The sequence below is a fragment of the Ailuropoda melanoleuca genome, chromosome 1 (assembly GCF_002007445.2).
Source record: "Ailuropoda melanoleuca isolate Jingjing chromosome 1, ASM200744v2, whole genome shotgun sequence".
Classification (NCBI taxonomy): Eukaryota; Metazoa; Chordata; class Mammalia; order Carnivora; family Ursidae; genus Ailuropoda; species Ailuropoda melanoleuca.
This window is the reverse complement of record NC_048218.1, coordinates 177404103-177423256: the sequence shown is the minus strand read 5'-3', so window position 1 is coordinate 177423256 and position 19154 is coordinate 177404103. Positions and strand designations below refer to the sequence as shown.

Sequence of the window (19154 nt, the reverse complement as noted above, 5' to 3'; positions counted from 1 at the left end):
TCTGGGAGAGGTACTACCATCCATCTAATGCCTCAGCTACAAACCTGAGAATCATTCATAAAGCTTCCCTCTCTCTACTTATACAACTAATTAGTTACCAATTCCTACTAATATTATCTCCTTAATAGACTTAAGTCAGTTCCTTTCTCATTATTCCCAGGGGCATGACCTTATAGATTAATCTATCTTCATTTTATCCTCAGATTGAGACAACCACCTTCTTACCTTGTCACCAGTCAATTACTACAGTCTTATCTCAATCAAATCCATTTTCAGAGGGAAAACCAGAGTGCCCGTTTTAACATGGGACTCTCGCTTCCATTCCTAATATTTTTTTAATGGCTCCATATTCCCTCCAGGATGAATTTGATGCTTCTCACTATAGTACAAAGCCCTCCACAGCCTGGCTCCTGCTGATGCCTCTAGATTGGTTTCTTACTATTCTACCAGCTCATGCAATACACTCTACTTGCTGGTTTCCAGGACACAGATACTTTTAAAGATAATCACAGGCTCTGGAAATTATTCCATTTGGAAATCTACATCTTATCAGACATATAACAGTAAATTCACATTCCACAAGAAGAATAGCTTACAAAAAACTGAGTTCTAAGCAGAGTTGTAGCTGGCTGGTTGACATAATACCACATTTTATAAAACTGAATTAAATTCATTCATTCATTCAACACTTAATAGGTGGCTACTATAGGCTAGTTTTTATTTTAGGTTCTGAAATACTTCAGTCAACAAAATAGATAAGTTCCTACTTTTATAGAGCCTACATTCTATGTTTTAACTATATTTTGCTATAATTAGTTCATGGTTGATTTAATTAAAAAATTTCTCCTTTTTATATTTCAGAACCCCTCCCCCCAAAATAGTGTTTTTAGGTCTCAAACATTTTTACCATCCTTTGAAAGCTCATAGGCCTTTAGCAACTGTGCCTCTAGTACTGTCTACTGGTTAAGTAGCCCAGTTAGGGTACTATCATCACTCCTGTCCCCAAACTTTCACATGCTGCTCCCTCTGCCTGCCACAATTTTGTACTCCATTCCCTACTCCTTGAAATCCTGCTGAATTTATTTACCTAGCTAACCCTTATGTGTCTTTCCAGAGGAAATTCAGACTCGTCTTTTGCCAGAAATCTTTCCCTATCTAATGCACCAGCCCTACCCCCAAGTCCAGGACATATCTAATAAAACTGTTACCATATTGCTTTCTTGCTCAAAATCTTTCACTGGCATTCTATCATGCTTAGAATAAAATCCAGAGTCCTTACCATGGTTTTACAAGATTTTATATGATTTCACCATTGGCTAACTTTCCTAGTTCATTTCCTTCTAGTCTTCTTATCCTTCCTCTGTTCTAGTTACATTGGCCCTCCTGATGTTTTGACACATGCCAAATATGCTCCTGTCCCAGGACCTTTGCATTTGCTGTTATCTCAGCTTGAAACACTCTTCTTCACATACTAGCATGACTTGCTTCCTTACTTCATTCTAAAATCTGCTCAAAACTTGCCTCTTTGAAAAGCCTTCCCTAAACACCGTATCTAAAATAGGACTTCCTTGGGGCGCCTGGGTGGCACAGCGGTTAAGCGTCTGCCTTCGGCTCAGGGCGTGATCTCGGCATTATGGGATCGAGCCCCACATCAGGCTCCTCTGCTGTGAGCCTGCTTCTTCCTCTCCCACTCCCCCTGCTTGTGTTCCCTCTCTCGCTGGCTGCCTCTATCTCTGTCAAATAAATAAATAAAATCTTTAAAAAAAAAAAATAGGACTTTCTTGTTACTCTTTCTTCTTTCCAGACTTTCAAAAAAAAGATTTATTTATTTATTTTTAGAGAGAGAGAGTGGGAGTAGGGGGAGGGGCAAAGGGAAAGGGAGAGAGAGAATCTTAAACAGACTCTACTACCAGCATGAGCCCAATGTGGGGCTTGATCTCATGACCCTGAGATCATGACCTGAGCTGAAATCAAAAGTCGAATGCTTAACCAACTGAGCCACCCAGGCCCCTCTTCTTTCTAGGCTTTTTAATTTCTTTGTTGCATTTACCATTATTCTGATATTGTATTACATATTTGGTTGTTTATTGTCTGTCCCACTCAGAATCATGTAAACTCTATGAATTCTTGCCTGTTTTGTTCACTGCTAAACCCCAGCACCTACAAGTGTGTCCGACACACAGTAGGTGGTTAATAACTGTATTTTGGATGACTGAATGGCACTAACCACAAAAAGCTATAGTCTCTGTAGATATTACAATCAAGGAGACATGTGTTCCTCTATGCCCTCTTATAGCATGCTGCATTAATGAAAATCAGTTTATTTGCTCCTTTTCCCCACTTTACTGTCAACTGCTGAAGGACAGAAACTGTCTTATCTTAATGGTTAGGATATGGTGGGACTAAAGCAGGCTCAATTAACATTTGCCATGAGAAAGGCATTGAGTGGTCTTCACTGTGCAAGGTATTACACTAGGTGCTCAGAATTTAAATTTTTTATCAATCTAGAATAAGCACCAATTAGCAAACACAGATGGCCTAATCTTGCTTTCCCCATAATGCTTTCCAGTACTTTCCCACTAGCTCACCCCAGTGCTTGATAACTCTCTCTGTTGTTTCCCCTAAACTGAGTTCAGTATCTCTACCTTATTGCAATAGTCGTGATCCCTGCTACAATACTCTTAAATAAAGCCTTCCTTGCTAAACTTTCCCTAGTGCAATTTTCCTTTGATAGTTCCCATCGTGTATCTTTGTTCTCTCTTCAATTTCTGTTGCCCTGTAACATAGTAGGAACCAATTTGTTCATTTCCTTTACAAAAGTTAGTATCAAACTTGAGTCATGGTATAGACCCCCTTTTTTATAAAAGAGGGGTAGAAAATAAGCTTCTTGCAGACCTCCTAATCTATGGAAACACACCTTTTTATTTAAAATGTATATACAAAAGAAATCTTTTATAACTGGTACTTTTTAAAAGATTATCATCAAAACAAAAACACGAATTTGAAACATTATTATGGAAATTTTGACCCTGAAGTTGTATGTCCTGTCTCCTTCCAAGTTTTCCAGAGATCCTGGGAAAGCAGTTTGAGAAACTAGTTAGAGCCACAGCCAATTCTTTTCCTGGTGAGATAGCTATTTTTATGCAAAATAGGTGGTAATAACTCACCTTGAATTTTAACCTTCTATTTTGAATTTTGTTTTAACTTTCTATTCTAAAGAAACAGTGCTTGAAGAGCCAAAAAAAAAAAAAAAAATGGATCGAGAGAATCACTGACCCACAAAGGAAGTTTCTATTAAAGAATCCTGACCTTTAACATGTAAAGCTATAATTTAGGATTTCCTTTATTTATTTTTTATCTACTCTCTAGTGTACATATTTAAAGCTCTATTTTGCCCTCTAAGTGTGTGAACTTAGCCACTGATGCAAACTGTAATCAGCCTCTCTGCTCTCCTTTTAGAAAGTTCTATCTATATCAAATGGCCTCGATGTGTAACGATTGGCAGATGACCGTCTGGGATTACAGCATACTACTTAAACAAATGATTTGCCCATATAGACCCAGGTATTCATGATTTTAAGGTAGGAACATTATTTGAATACTAGGGAAAAACTCCTAATAGGCTGATTTTGCTTATAATGAATATGTTAAAAGCTGCTTTTTCAAAGAAAATTTCCATCTATGTCTTAATTAGTATTAACTTGTATCAATACTACACAGTGTTTTTTTCTCATGTGTATAACATATAAATAATATATCTGAAAATTTACTAGGATGAACTAAATAACATAACATAGGAATACATAAAACAAACGGTCAAATTCCTAATAGAACTTTTCTCCCTTAGATTCATGTTCATTCCTTTATAAAATCAATTACTCAGACAGGTCCTGAACAAAACAATAGAGATAGTTGTTTAATACTTGCCAGCTTGTATTAATAATTTATAATTTAAAAGAACTCAAGCATAATTCGCACACTATTTACAGAAATCTGGACATATGGGGGCACTTGCAGAAGTGCATCCAGCATCTAGGACTTTTTGTCACAGAAGTTGTGAGAGGCATGCAGGTGGGGTAGGAGGAGAATGTGACCACAGGAAAGCAAAAGCAACTAAAATATATATTCTGTTCAGGGTTGTGAAAGCCAAGAATGCACAGCTGAAGGAATTCCTGGGATACCAGCTCCTGAGAGATTTGTAGATTTCAGGTTGTTGATATTAAATCTAAATACGCTGGGATGAAATAGTTGGTGTGTTTTTTTCCCCTTTATGCAGTTTTTTTTTTTTGCATGTTCCTGATCCATGCATACAGTATGTGATCCATAAATGTGGATTAACTAAAACACAAGAACCTTCTGTCCCTAATTCTATTGAAAAGTACACATGTGTTAGCTTTTCTACTCTGAAGAGAAAGGTAAAATCAGTGTTGTTTAAGGCAGCAGTGGCTTTAATGAGGGTGAGTCATAGCACTCAGGGAGGCAAACCTATTTATTTTTATTACACAACATGCTTAACTGGGACCATTTTAAAAAGGCCAAATGACAGACAGAGGCCAAGATTAGATGCATCCTCAGTAGACAGCTGGCATGCCTTGCCAGAACAAGGATTTAGAGGAGTGTAGCTGGTAAGAAATAGCCAACAACTGGGGGAAGGGGGAAGTAGAGAAAAATAAACTCCCTGAAGTAAAAAAAAAACAAAAACAAAACAGGTCACAGTAATTTCCCTCAGGACTAAAATATGTGACATAGCTTTTGCTTTAAATCAGAAATTTCAGAGTAAGAGGAACTAGAAAAGAACCTAAACCATGGGGAATAATGTCGCTATTGTCTTTGGGAAGGCTGAAATAAAAAGTTACTGAGTCTTTTCTAAACCAACTGGCTTAATGGTGTGTTATTTCTCAAAAAGAACTTGCTTCTAGGAAAAAGGAATTAGGTTTGTTTTCCCATTTCACATTCAATTACACTAGTGAATTTGATAACTAATCAGCTAAGGTGGATATAGTGAAAAGAAACTTCCTTGTACTGTGGCAAAAAAATGTATTCCAATACTTATCAGGTGACCTAGTATTGGACACATGACATCATGGAAGCAAATTCATTGTTGACCATTCCCAAAAGTTATGATGCTGTTTCTAGCTTCTTCTAAAAATGACCGTCCTGTCTATAGTTAGCCTTTCCTAAGATGCCACTTGCCAGCCTTTAAACTAAGCAATAGTTTAGTGCGTGAGTTTGCATTTGGGCTTGAGGATCTTCCCTTGAACACATTTTACTTTTTTTTCCAGAAGCAATATAAAAAAAATTACCCAAGCCTAAAACAAGTGAACAGCTCCCCAGAAATAAACGGTGTACTTCTGAGATGCAGGAATTCCAAGAGTCAAGGGCTTCATGCGCTAAAGAAACATAGAAAAGAATCAAGGGCACCTTCTTGATCCGAACCACAGAAGCTGCAGGGGAAGTTGGAGCTGCACTAGCTGAACACCCTGAGAGACAGACAAGACCGTGTGGAGATCCTCAGGGATAGAAGGGAAAGAAGTGATACCTCTGTATTGTCAGGAACTAACACATTGCCTGGAACTCAGTAAATTTTTGTTCAAATACTAAGGATGACTTTTGATATGGCAGTTATGAATAATTCTGCACAGTACAAAAAATTGCTATAGATAATTAAAGTTAAATGTAAAATCATACAAAAGTTTTCCAGTAAGTTGAAACTTGTGTAGTTGTCTCAATACATTACATTTGGGAACAAGATGGGGGAAATGGTGAATATGATATAAAGTGATTTTTTAAAAAATCAAAGCATAAAAGATGAGTTTACTGTATGCTATATGATGACTGTCTAATTCTCAACTACTTCAAGATAATTGTTTCTTTGATGACATAACATATTTTTCATATATACATATAATATATTTAATGTATATCCTCTTACATATATTTTTCCTAGCAGTGAACAAAATGAGTCTTTACAAATTAGAAAATCTAAATAAAAACAATATAATTCATTCCTAACAAACTAATGCTCTGAAATATGAATGTTGTAGGTCAATGACTATATCAAAACACTAAGAGTTTGAGAATATACATCTATTTGATACATAAAGCAATACATTTATAGCACAGAGCATTGATATAAATGTGGGGAAGGTTTTCCTTAAAAGAAATAATTTCAAAGTCACTCTGTATATATAAAGATGATTCTCACGGCAGTCCCCCAATTAACAGGGAGAGAAAAAGAGAGAGAATTTAATTATTGTGCATTAAGAGCTTTTTTATTCCCTACAATGGCTGCTAAGAGAAGGGTTGGTGGGGCCCACAGTAAGGTAAACAGAGAGTAAGGAAGGAGAAGCATGCACAATACAGGAAGAGAGGACCTAGGGAGAGTGCCTCAATAATGGGAAATGGCTTGGGGATGTGAAACACAAGGGAATTCATCTTGAACTAGAAGTTGTCTGTTATGCAATCTTGAAAAAATAAACCTTGTCTTTGTCTTCAGACTTCCAGAGTTTGGTAGAGACATTGTCATTTTTTGTCACAATTAAACACATTTTGATATGTACTATAGTCAAATGAGCTTCAGAAGGACAACTATATTTATTTTTAACATGTATTGCTTTGACACTCTGAAAAATATTTTTATTTTGGAAAATTTCAGCAACATAAAATGGTAGAGGTCAATAAAATTATCACCTAACTTAAGTAATGATCAACTCATAGTTGATTTTGGTTTATAAACTCCACTGCCTCCTCCATTGCCTGCCTACCCTGAACTATTTTGAAGCAAATGCCAAACATCATTATCATTTTATTCATAAATATTTCAGCATATTTCTTTAAAATAAAAGAACTTAATAAAAAACCCTCACGGTACCATTATTACACATAAATTTTACCAATAATTTATTTTCATAATCATCTAGCCAGTGTTCAAATTTTCCTAATTGTCTCATAAATGTTTTTAATTGTCTTTCAAGTTCAGGTCCACATAAGGTCCAAATTTTGCAACTGATTGATGTATGCCTTAAATTTCTTTTACTCCAAAGCTTTCCTTTCTATTTCTTTACATGTTTATGAAAATGGGCTATGTATCCATTAGAATCTAGTTTTTGTATCACTGGTAAGTAATAATAAAATTTTGAATTTTACCAATCTATTAGATGAGAAACTGTATCTCAGTGGATTTTAACTTATTATATGTGATATTGAGCCTTGTGATCCTTTTTTTATGATCTTACTATCCATATCTCTTGTCCATTATTCCAGCGTGTTGTTATTTTCCTCTCTATTTTAGAAGCCCTTTATATATTAAGGATATTAATTCTTTGTGACATAAATTAAAAATCATTTTTGTCCCAGTTTGTCACTTGTCTTTTTATTTTGCTGTCATAGTTGTGTGTGTCTGTTTATGTGTGTCTTGATATACCAAATAAAAATTTATTTTTATGTAGTCCACTATGTTGGAGACTATATAGTATAAAGAGCCTCGCTCAAATCTCTCTTCTCCTGGAGTCAAGCTGATTATTATCTCTGAGTTTTTTTTCCTTTCTTTTTTTAATCTCAGCTTCACCGAAGTAAAATGAACAAATAAAATTGTAAGATAGTTAAGGTGTGCACCATGGTGATCTGATATATGTATACACTACGAAAGAATTCCCCCCACCACCTAGTTAATTAACACATCCATCATCTCACATATTTATCTCCTTTTGTGTGTGTATGAGAACAGTTAAGTTCTATTCTCGTAGCAAATTTCATTATACAATAGAGTGTTATCAGCTCTATATATTTATTCATGGAATGAATTGATACATTGACCCTATCTACCTTGTAGAATTTTTGTGAGTGTGAAATAAGCCTACCTGTGTCAAATGCCATTACTTGCTGGATATTACAGCTATTGAACAGCTAAAATAACCGTTCACTAAATACTAGTTCTCTCTTCCCAACACCTTTTTCTTTACTCTATGTACACAGCCTAATGATACAGAATGAATCATGTATTTGCCTTGAGATTCTAGGGAAGAATAGTTTTCCTCAAGTAAGGTCAGTGTATGTCAAATACTGTCCCAGGAACCTGAGCTGCGTCTCTTAACCTTTTCCAGATTATAAAAAATCTCCTTGGATTGCCAAAATGAACTGGGATATTTACTGGCTCTTATGAAGCATGACTTACCAGGTTAATTTAAGAGCTCAAGTGTTTCAGAGGACATTTGTCATTTGGATTAGAAACATCTCTAGTAACCAGCAGAACTTATCATAGCATTATCTGGCTCTATAATTAGAGATTACTGGGAGTAATGGAGGGAAATTAATAAGGTAACAACAAAAATAATGATGAACATTGCTCTTTGAATGGATGCAAAAACTGATGTACCTTTCAAGGCTGCAAGAAGCTCTCACTGATTCTGTAGGACGTTGTCTGCTTGTAAGGAGACATAATATAAATGCCCACCATCCATTGTGTGCTCAAAAACCATTCATGAGTTAAGAAAATTGGATCCAGGTTGATCTGAAGATTTCTTGGAAAATATCTATAAAGAAAAAAAAACTTCTTGATAAAACAAGAATGGAGACATATATATTTAACTTCAGGAAATATTTACTTAAAGACAGTTTTTAACACATATTTAAGAATGATGGAGCTAATTACATATGAATCCCATCTCATTAAATTAGGTTTTGAAGGACCTTTACTTGAAATCCTCTTGTTAACAGTTAGACAGTAGTCTTCATTTAAGCCATTTCCTTGATCACCATGGAATTAACCCTTCAAATTAGTCTGGATCAGTGTGGATTTACATTATAAACTATAAAAGTTGGTCTATAGACATGACAGACAAGGCAAAAGAAATGAACACTTCAAAACACTACCAATTTAGTGACCTACTTTTAAGGAAGATTAACCTATAGTGAGGATGTAAAACTAAATTAAATTCCAGTTAAATACAAATATTTTTCTTCACATACTGAGTCATCTGATTCAGACCCTGCAGGGTGCAGTGTTACCTTGGTTGGTGAACTGCATAATTATTTATAGAGTTTCTCAGTATTAAGCTTACCCCTTATCTAACTTTACACAGGCAGTCTAGTTAGTGACTCTCATAGAGATATCCTGCTGCATAATATGGTCCCACATGGTAGGTCAGGGCCCAGATGCCCCTTTTTCCATTCTTTGTTGATGGTTTGAAAATATCAGGACAATGACTGCATGCCCCATTGGTTTTATAATTCCTAATCTAATGTCTCTACGGGGGGCTCTAATTCCATATAATGTGTATAAAACACAGAGATAAATGTTACTTATTATTGAGAATGGAGGTTCAAGGACCTATTGTGAAGCTTTGTACTTATTGATGGAATTCTAAAACTAGGTTATAAAAAAAGTCGTTTCTTGATGAAGCATTAATGATAAATAACAAGCCTTCAGGAGGCTAAAATACTTAACACTCAAAGACATTTCCATTTGAAGCATTTTAAGAATATGAACTAATGGAATGCAAATTGTATTTCTCATAGGGTACAATATTAGTTCGACGACGAAACTGATTTAGTGTTAATTGAGTGAAATCTTTTAAGTTCTTAAAAGTAACAATTTGTGTGTGTTTTAGAGAGAATGATTTTTTGACTTAGATAATGTATATGGTTGACATTAGACCAATTAGACATGTTTCTCTTGCTTAAGAATAGAGGAAGAGAAAAACTTCATGGAAACATAATGGTGAGAACATTTTCTTACTGCTCAAAGTAGAAATAAATAGGAAAAGAGAAGAAAGTGATAATGGTGTCATCTAAGGGAAAGCCTCCTAGAGCCAGACAGAACCAGATAAAATCCAGATTAAATCGTCCATTTTCTCTGAAGGTCAAACATGATCCTAAAGATAGCCTTAAGAAAATTCTTTAGGATAACTAGGATGCATAAAAGTTTGAGGGGCTGATGCCAGGCTGTCAATGTATTAATTTGCAATTAGAATGGGGACCATCATATAGTACTAGAATACTCTATTGTATTCTAGTATTGTATTCTTTTTCTATAGTCAAGCTCTTTATGTAAAACTAAATCATAATCAGGAAGATGCCATTTCAGAGTAGAATCTGAACAAAAGGAGTTAAATGAATTAAACATGGAATTGCCTCATTCTAAGGTTGGCTTTACACACCCTTTTCAAAAAGTAAGGGGTTTGCCAATGGCACCAGAAATCAGTAAAGTCTATCAGCTATCATCACCTCCACCTATCTCCACTGGAGGAATAGCCTTGCCATTTGGATTGGAAATACCCGATGGCTGAGAGCTGAGTCTTTCTCTACCATACAGAGTGTTTGAATGGGCACTGTTAACAGCAGCCTATATGACTTTTCTTTTTTTTTCTATACTAATCAGTTGCCTTTCTGATGGACCTAGTTCTTTTGAGTGTGTGTGTGTGCAATGCATGTGTGTGTATAACTGGACTAGAGTTAAGCCTGATCATATGGCCTATCAGTCATCCTGTTTCCAGTGACTGCTTATCTCTTTACTAATGCATTACTTGTTGCTTTTACAATTTATTTCTCCATGGACAAGTTCACTTAATTTATTTCCAAGATCTTTGAGGGACATCTCTGTGTAGCCTCATACTTATAAATTAAATGTTATTATATACTTTCTCTTACCCCCCCCAAAAAGGATAAATGGTGTGGCATAACAAAATTCTGACAATTGATAAAACCGTTCTACCTCTTCAACAAATGAAGTCTTTTTAGTAGTGTTAAACAAATTTCCATTTGACGGTACAATGATTTAGCATAATGAATAATTTGAATTATCTGTGGTTATAACTATCTGTTGAATGATTTACAGCATCTGAGCACCACCCACATAAATCCTATATAATCATCAAATGAGCTGACATAGGACATCAGGGAAAGAATTTGAGATTTGTTCCCAAGCTTAGGCTCCATATTATTTTCACTTTGTCCTTTGTCCTGATTTGTTTTTAATACTATGATGTAAGCTTTATAACATTATTATGAAAACAAAAAAATATGCTATCTTCTTATTTCATGTAAAAGAAAAGTGGAGTTTTAACCAGTAAAAACATGCTATCCCATATAATTTTTTCACAAATTATGCTCCTGGGATTTGTTTGAAAGCCTCACTGGATGATGCTGAATAATACTACATGAGTGAAGGCTTGGGCGTAGTACTTCGAATTACCTCATGATGTTTGCTTTAAGAAGAGTAACTCTGCTTTCTGAATTCTATTAAAAAATCAATTTGGTTGCTAAAATCAAGACTGTAATTTAAAAAATTTTCAAGACATTAGTCAATCCCTTAGCAAATAACTAGTCATTATGGGCACTATCAGCACTTTAGAAGTTACCTTATTGAAACCACAATGATGGCTGGCAGCATAGTGTTTTTTGCATCAGCTCTAGTATAGTAGACAGAATCCTGGAGTAGGAATTAACAGATCTATATTTTAATCCTCACTAATCCTATGATTTCAGACGAAGTATTTGATCCTTGTCTATTGGTCTCTGTCATGGGTTGAATTGTATTCCCTCAAAATTAGTACGTTGAAGTCCTAATCCCTACTACCTCAGAATATGACTTTATTGGAGATAGAGTCTTTACAGAGGTAATCAAGTTAAAAATGAGGTCATTAGGGTGGACCCTAATCTGATATGATGGATGATCTTCTTTTTTTTTTTTTTTTTTTTAAAGATTTTATTTATTTATTTGACCGAGACAGAGACAGCCAGCGAGAGAGGGAACACAAGCAGGGGGAGAGGGAGAGGAAGAAGCAGGCTCATAGCAGAGGAGCCTGATGTGGCTCGATCCCATAACGCCGGGATCACGCCCTGAGCCGAAGGCAGACGCTTAACCGCTGTGCCACCCAGGCGCCCCATGATGGATGATCTTCTAAGATGGGAAAATTTGAATACAGACACACAAGGAGAACTATGTGAACATAAAAACAGGACAGAGGCCTGAATCAGATCTTTCCCTCATTGCCCTCAAGAGGAACTGGCCCTGACAACAACTTGATTTCAGACTTCTAGTCTTCAGAACTTTGAGACAATAAGTTTCTGTTGTTTAAGTCACTCTGACTGTGGTACTCTGTTATAGCAGCTCTAGCAAACTAATACAGCTTCTTTAATGCCAAAAGGTGATAATGAAATCATTCTTTAACAGCCTTCCAGGCCTTTATCTCTGTGTGCATTAATGAAATTATTCTCCTGTCTCTGTGCTGTTGCAATCATATTTCTGCAATGCAGATCTGGTCTTGTCAATGTCTTGCTTAAAGCCCTTCCCCGAAACACCAACAGAGTTAAGTAAGATTCACACCCCCATATATGGCAGACAGGGCCTTTCATAGTTTGATCCAAAGCCACCTTTTTGTAGCTTTTCAACCCCAAAATGCCATTGTCATCCATTTTCTCCCTGGAGAGTTCTGCCCTTTTCTTTGATTTGGGAGATAGGGACCAAGTGCAAAGGAATTGTGGGAACAGGAGCCTGGACAGCTTTGGAGAAGATTAAAAGGGAGAGGAGGTGGAAAATAGGAGAAAGAAAGAAAAAATAGTAAAATCACATTGTCTCTGTGTAAAACTTCATTGCTTAACGTTGTAGTCCAAACAAAATGAATTTGAAGGTATATATATTCAGATTTTTTCTGTTGTCTGGTGTTGCCAAAATTCTTCAAACTACTAGTGGCATGAATGGCTGCTTTGTAAAACATTTTAAAGTTAAAGTTGAAGGATTTCATATATGAAAACAGATACCTTAATAAAACCTTTCTGTATACCCAGTCAAGACTAGGAAACTTTGCTCAACATTGACACAGTACACAGTCCCCAAACCTCTTCTCCATCACGCAATACAGGAAGCAAATATAGTCCTCTACCTCATAAGACTGTCAGCTATTTGAAGTCAAGGACCACATTTTAATTATTTCTTTCAATTTTCTATACATAACAAAATAAAAAAAATTTAATATAGTTTTTTTAAGAAATTAAAGTGTAAATAATTTTTTAAGCAATTAAAGTAACAATATACCAGCTGTTCATATACCACTCTAAAATTGCTTGAAGGATCAAAAACTATCTTTAAATATAAAAGTCCCTGCTACCACTCACCTACGGGAATGTCCACAAGAGAAGCAACCCAATTGCAAGTCAACCCCTGCCTCTTGAGGTTCACTTTTGAAACCACTGTTGTTTCAAGACTCTCAAGTTTTTTATATTTGGTATTATCTGACAATGCCTTTGGAATTTTAGGAGACCCAGTTAGTATGTAATTATATCAAAATGGAAAAGGTTATCAGCAGCAAAAAAGAATGTGGGGAACAGGCCAAAGAATAGGGTTGGGGAATATGTAAAGTGTGGAGGCTGTAAATGGAAAAAAAAAAAAAAGGCAAGGCTCATAATTCACCCAAGTCCTGTGCATATATTTCTTGACTGCTCAAATGAAAATTAAATTATGGGGGGGGGTTATTGAAGCAAAAGCCCTCTGAATTTTTGCAGCTTAATTGGTAGCTTTTTTAAAACTGTAAAAGGTTTTAAAATTACAATTCCAAATTCTATGAAACAGAGCCATTTTAGTGCTTCTAGACCCTATTATTTTAAGTTTTAACAATTTTTCCTGAACTAAGTGTGGAAGATTAAGGTAACATAATTTGGCTCCTGGGTCAGCCTTGGCATTCTTCACCTTGCCCAGATGTATATGATTACATTTTCTATTATGTGAACCATGGGGACATATGGTATTTTCATCAAGAAGCGATGAAAGAAAACATCTTTTGGAAAGTTGAAAATATTGCCTAACTTAGGAAACAAGTTTCTGAGACTGGGGATTTTTTTTCTGCTTGGCTACCTGGCAGTCTAAGTGTAGCATGTGCGTGGGGAGTGTTGAGGGATATGGTATGGTTGGAGAACAAGCACGCAAACAAATCAACCAAAAATATGTAACTCACAAGGCTTGGTTAAACTCTAGATTGTTTATGATTTATACAAGAAGAATATGGAAAGAAAGAAATGAGTGATACATATAGAAACCAACAAGTTTTATTTCTGAAAAACTCTGGCAAATGGTAAAGATACTTGTTAAAAAGTAAGACTACTCAGTCATTTTCCAGTGTTTCTGGACTTCACTCTTGATTAACTGGAAAGTGGGCTGTTCTTCCAGCTGCACTTTGGGCAAAAGTTAGGCTTAAATTCTTCCCTCTACTTAATGAGTCAGGTATATTAATTAATAGAGACTAGCAGTCTCTTCCCACAGTGAAGTTTGAGTTGTCTCGACTATCCCATAGTTGTTCTAAGCTGAGCACCCATTGTGTGACTTTTGGTTGGATGAAGAACCGTATGTTCTCATAAAATGTTTGCTTTTCCTTTTGGTGATCTTAGTGTATTCTGGACTCAATATCCAAACCCACATTCTAAGAAAAACAAAGTATAGAATTTCAAAAATCAAAACATCTAAGTAATTAAATGAATGGGAGGACAGTATTAAGCATATTTTAACCACGTATTATTTTTTTGGTCCCTCTATAGCCAGGAGTAAATTTCCCCCGAAAGTAAAATGCACCTAAAAATTTTTATCAATATTGTATCCATTTAACAAAATTGTCCAAGATTAAAGAGATGATGATCTCATTATCTATGAAGTTTTCCTTGAAAATACATGTTAAAGGATTGATACTAAAGCTGGTCTATAAGGTAAAGTTAGTGTCAAAATATTAAATAGGAAATTTATTGTGATATGACAGAATTTTTTTAAAAATCTAGAATATTTGCTTTGAAATCAAGTATTTTCCAATGAAGGAGACAGTCATTAAGTACAACAAGAGTATGGCTGAAGAAGTATTTATCTTGGCAAATATAATTATGCTTTTATGTTAGCTACAAACACCAAGCACATTATCATTTGCATTTATTTATTTAAATAATCTAATCAAAGATCTATTTCTAGTACTTTAATATGCAGGAGCCATCTCTAAATAGAGCATTGGGTCTTCCAAATGGAAATACTATTTTCATGTGCAGACCACTCTGTTACATTGCTTCTGAAATGATAGAGTAATTAGAAATTCAGCCCAGTACAAATATTAGAATGTGCATCAAAGTACTTCTTTAGATGGTTGTGTTCTCTGGAATATTATCTATGTTTTCCTTCAAATATATTTTTCCTTCCTAAGAAGCAAAATGCTAGAAAATAAATAATATCATTGGGTAGAAAATGTATAAATAATGTGCCAAGAAATGTAGAAAGGTTTGAAAATCTTTTGGGAAAAAAGGCAAATTTAAAGATAATAACCAAATAATAATAAAAAATAATAATAGAGGAAAGTAATTTTCAAGAGTCAATATAAGAGGCATAGGAAATTTAGTAGTAATAAAATTACACTGAAAAAAACCCAATAGTCATTCTGTGTTCATCATGTATTTGTCCTTACTGTATTCAATTTAAGTGACAGTTCTTTCTTTAGTACTTTTGTAAAACACTCATGCTCTTGTGCTCTGAATCTATGTTTGAGTTAATTTCTTGTTGATAGCAAGTTATGCTTAGAAGTAAGTGTAGATAGGTCCTCTGCACTGGTCTCATTAATTAATGCACACGAAGGGTGCATCTGTTTTGATCTAATCATAATTTTGAAACCACTAGCTCATGAATATGGCTCAGTTGTCTATTCAAATGCCTCTTTTTCTAAGTGATAAACTTCTCAGTGACATTCTTTTTGAATAACTTCATTCATTCAAGGCACAAAATATGGCATATTACAAAATGTGGAAGTTTATAGTAAGATCCATTCTTTATATGAAAGTGGTTTAAGAAGGACTAGTTAAGGATTTGATAGTAACATTAAAGGAATACATTACAAACTACGATGATTTTCTCAACATAAAGTGAAATGGAAGTCTGGTATTTTTCTGGTAAATATGACAAGGCAGAAATATTGCAAATCTTGCTCTTTAAAATGTGTACCCAATATAATTTTAGAATGTATTTAAAATTGTTCTTTTTATCTCATTCTACTCACTGATTAAAATATTATTCTAGAGACAATTTCACAAGAGGTATTTTCAAAATATACTTACAAGATAAGACATTTGATTATTTTCTTGAGGAACATTGATCAAAAGAGCTGTGTGATAACATATATATATGTATATAATATTTGTATATGCATATATGTATGATGCTAACATGTCAGTGTGTATTTATGTGTATAAATTTATGCACACAAAATCTCCGCTTCTGGCTGAGCCAGCAGTGGTATAACGGGTGTGGCAACTTTCAGAGACAAGTTGAAGGATAACTGGACTCCAAAGAGTCTGAATCCTGGACTTCATCAGTTCACCAGTGCTCCTGGATGCATCCAAGAGCATCAGGGAAAGAATCACTGTCCATTCCTGCTTATTCCTTGCTCTATAGCTTTGTTTAGGCCATCTCCACAAACCAGATGTGCACTGCCTTCTGTTTCTAATTACTTAAGCCCTACATGTCTTCCAAGGCTCCTCAGATATGTATTTCTTCAGGATCCAAAAGCTGGTTGACCCTATTCCAGGATTTACTGACTATTCCCTTCTCTCCTGTAACATTTAATACTCATCTATTTAGCACTAACTTTTAAAATTTCCTTCTGATTCTGAGGACCATCTTTCTTTTCCTTGTAAAATCCTCTGCTAATGATCATCTCAGCACATAGCTCAGTCCTAAGCACCATGTAGGGAATTGAAGGACCAGGGTCAGGAAGAGTCCTTTGTTTGGATCTCTCTTATAGCTCTGAGAGTCTACTCTTACAGCACACATGAATTTTAATATTTTGGGGGCCACTGAACTTTCAGAGGATCTTGAAGACAGTACCTCTCTTCTCAGAAAAAAATGTGCACACACATGGCATTGACACACACGATTTTGCGTGTAATTTTAAGGACTCATCAACCCCGACTTAGCAGGCTGTACATTTCTTTGCCTACAGAAAACGTGTTATATTTTTCGATACTTAACATAGTACCTAGATGCTCAATAAATCTTGTCTGAGATTAACAGAACTGAACTCAAGCCTTTGCTAGACTTCACATTTCCTATATTTGTATTCCATGCAGTACTTAGCACAGTGTCTTGGCCATAATAGTAATTTAATAAATATTTGTTGAATCAAATTGAATTGTGCTTTCTTTGTATCTCAGAGAAACACCAATTACAGTGATATAGGTAGATGGAGCTAAATAAATATTTAGAATGTCTCTTTCAACACTTAATCTTATTGTTTTAACATTCTACAGACTTGAATCCACTAAATTAAGTATATTAGTGTTAATAGATACACTTTCAATCTTTTTTCATGAAGTGTTTAAATTTTGAAGTATTTAGGTGTAAAGAAACAAAGTAGAATTCATTCCTCCTTTTATAAATGTCACTACATTCTATTTTGAGAATAATGTGAATAAGGACCAGGTCTCAGAATTCTAAAAAGAAGCATTTCTACCAGTGAAGGGAGAGTATGAGGCACCTTTTTCTTCCACAATCAACCCAAATGTCTCACCACTTAAAACAGATTCTCTTCTGCTTGGGTAGCAATCCTGTTCTTAGCAGTTTTTGGAATAATGAACCACCCTCTTCATAATGACAGAAGTTTGAGCCTTAAAAATAAAATAAATAATTAAAAAGGAGAAGGGAGAGCTGACTGATTGGAACGACACCAAATTTTTATTTTCAATGGCATTTGTAGCTGCTAGCAGTGACACAATTTGTGTCAGTCTAGGAACTCGAGGTAACCAAACATAAATTGTAATTGACCAAATTAAAGTCAGAAGAATTGTAATTAGTTCATTAAATAAATGATGTGGAGAATTTCCCAACTTAGCGGTGAGATAAAAAACAACAGACCATCTATTCAATAGAAAATAAGAGGAAAAGGGATAAAATGAGAATAAAAACTTAACTTTCTCTTCAAAGGAAGCAAGGAAAAGACAATGGAAAGAAACATTAAAAAAGGAAGATTCAATTAGCAAGAAAGGAGAACAGGAGAGAAATCCAATTGGGATTCTCCGGGAGGGAAAAGAACGTGATGAGAGTTTAGTTCGTAATCTATAAATAGCCTTTTATTTTATAAATCCTTCATGTGATGCATAGATTATACAGTGAGCCTCCCTTGTCCTTAATATGTACAGTCTCCCAGCACATACCTTTTAAGGCAATCTGCAATAGTAAGCACAAAGAACTAGCTCTGGAAAATGACTTGGGCTTCTCTTTTTCAAAAACCAAGAAGAAAATTGATGAGGAGAGAATCTGGGAATATTGCACAAATTGTCAGGAGGGCACAGGAGGGATCAGTTTTAGTAGACTATGAAATAATTCAGAGAAATAGTATGCCCCGCTTCTTCTAACTTACTGGTGTGAGAGATAATTTTAATTACCATCCTATAATGAACCTTCCTCCAAATAACACAGGCAACCCCTTTACCTGTCATTCTTCACAAATGTGTTAGGTCCTATGTTCTGTTGATTTCTTCTCACCCCTTTGTTCTGATTTTCAATTCTATAGGATGCTAGTGGTGGTAGAAGGAGGCTGAGGATGGAAAAGCAGAGAGTATGAGAGGGCAGATATTTTGTAATTAATTCCTTGATGTTTTGTTGTATTTTCAAGGACTCCTTTCCATAGTGTTTCCAAGACTTGAATTGAAGAAGCAGTCTTTGTAATCTTACACCAAATTTAACACTCTCTTCCAGTTTTTTAGCGGGGCAAAGAATGGGGAAAGGTAACCCAAATGATAGTTGCCACTTCTCTAGAATATTCTTTATTGCTGGCCATTATTATTTTTAAAGGGAAAAAAACCCCTTATTTTTAAAGAGATTTAAAATAGATCTTGAGATCCCACTCCCACCCCCTGACATAGGGATGGGTTATATACATCTGCATTCCCAGCCTTCTCTTCCCACCTAGCTGGGAGAGCCAGAGTGGCTGCAGAAAAAGCATTCATCTGTGGTTTGATGGGCACAGTCAGTGGATTTCCCCTCCTGTTAGACAAGTTTCAAGACATTTAAAAATCCATACCATCGGTTTTTAGGAAGATAAATATATCACATCTTCCTTCAGTCACTTATCTTGAATATCACTCTCTCCTACACATTTCTTCTGGCCAAAAAGATTACATAGAGTTTTGTTTTGGTTTTT

The 19154-nt window shown here is 35.2% G+C and overlaps 1 long non-coding RNA gene across 1 annotated transcript in view; it reads right to left on the bottom strand.

Annotated features, from left to right (window-relative positions):
- Window positions 1-8392: 8392 nt before the first annotated feature.
- LOC117804232 overlaps window positions 8393-19154 on the bottom strand; it is a 62288-nt gene continuing 51526 nt past the window's right edge. Inside the window, exons 3-4 of the long non-coding RNA XR_004628572.1 lie at window positions 18444-18548; window positions 8393-8531 (exon numbers count right to left, since the gene is read on the bottom strand). This is a non-coding gene — a long non-coding RNA (uncharacterized LOC117804232). The remainder of the gene's footprint in view (window positions 8532-18443; window positions 18549-19154) is intronic.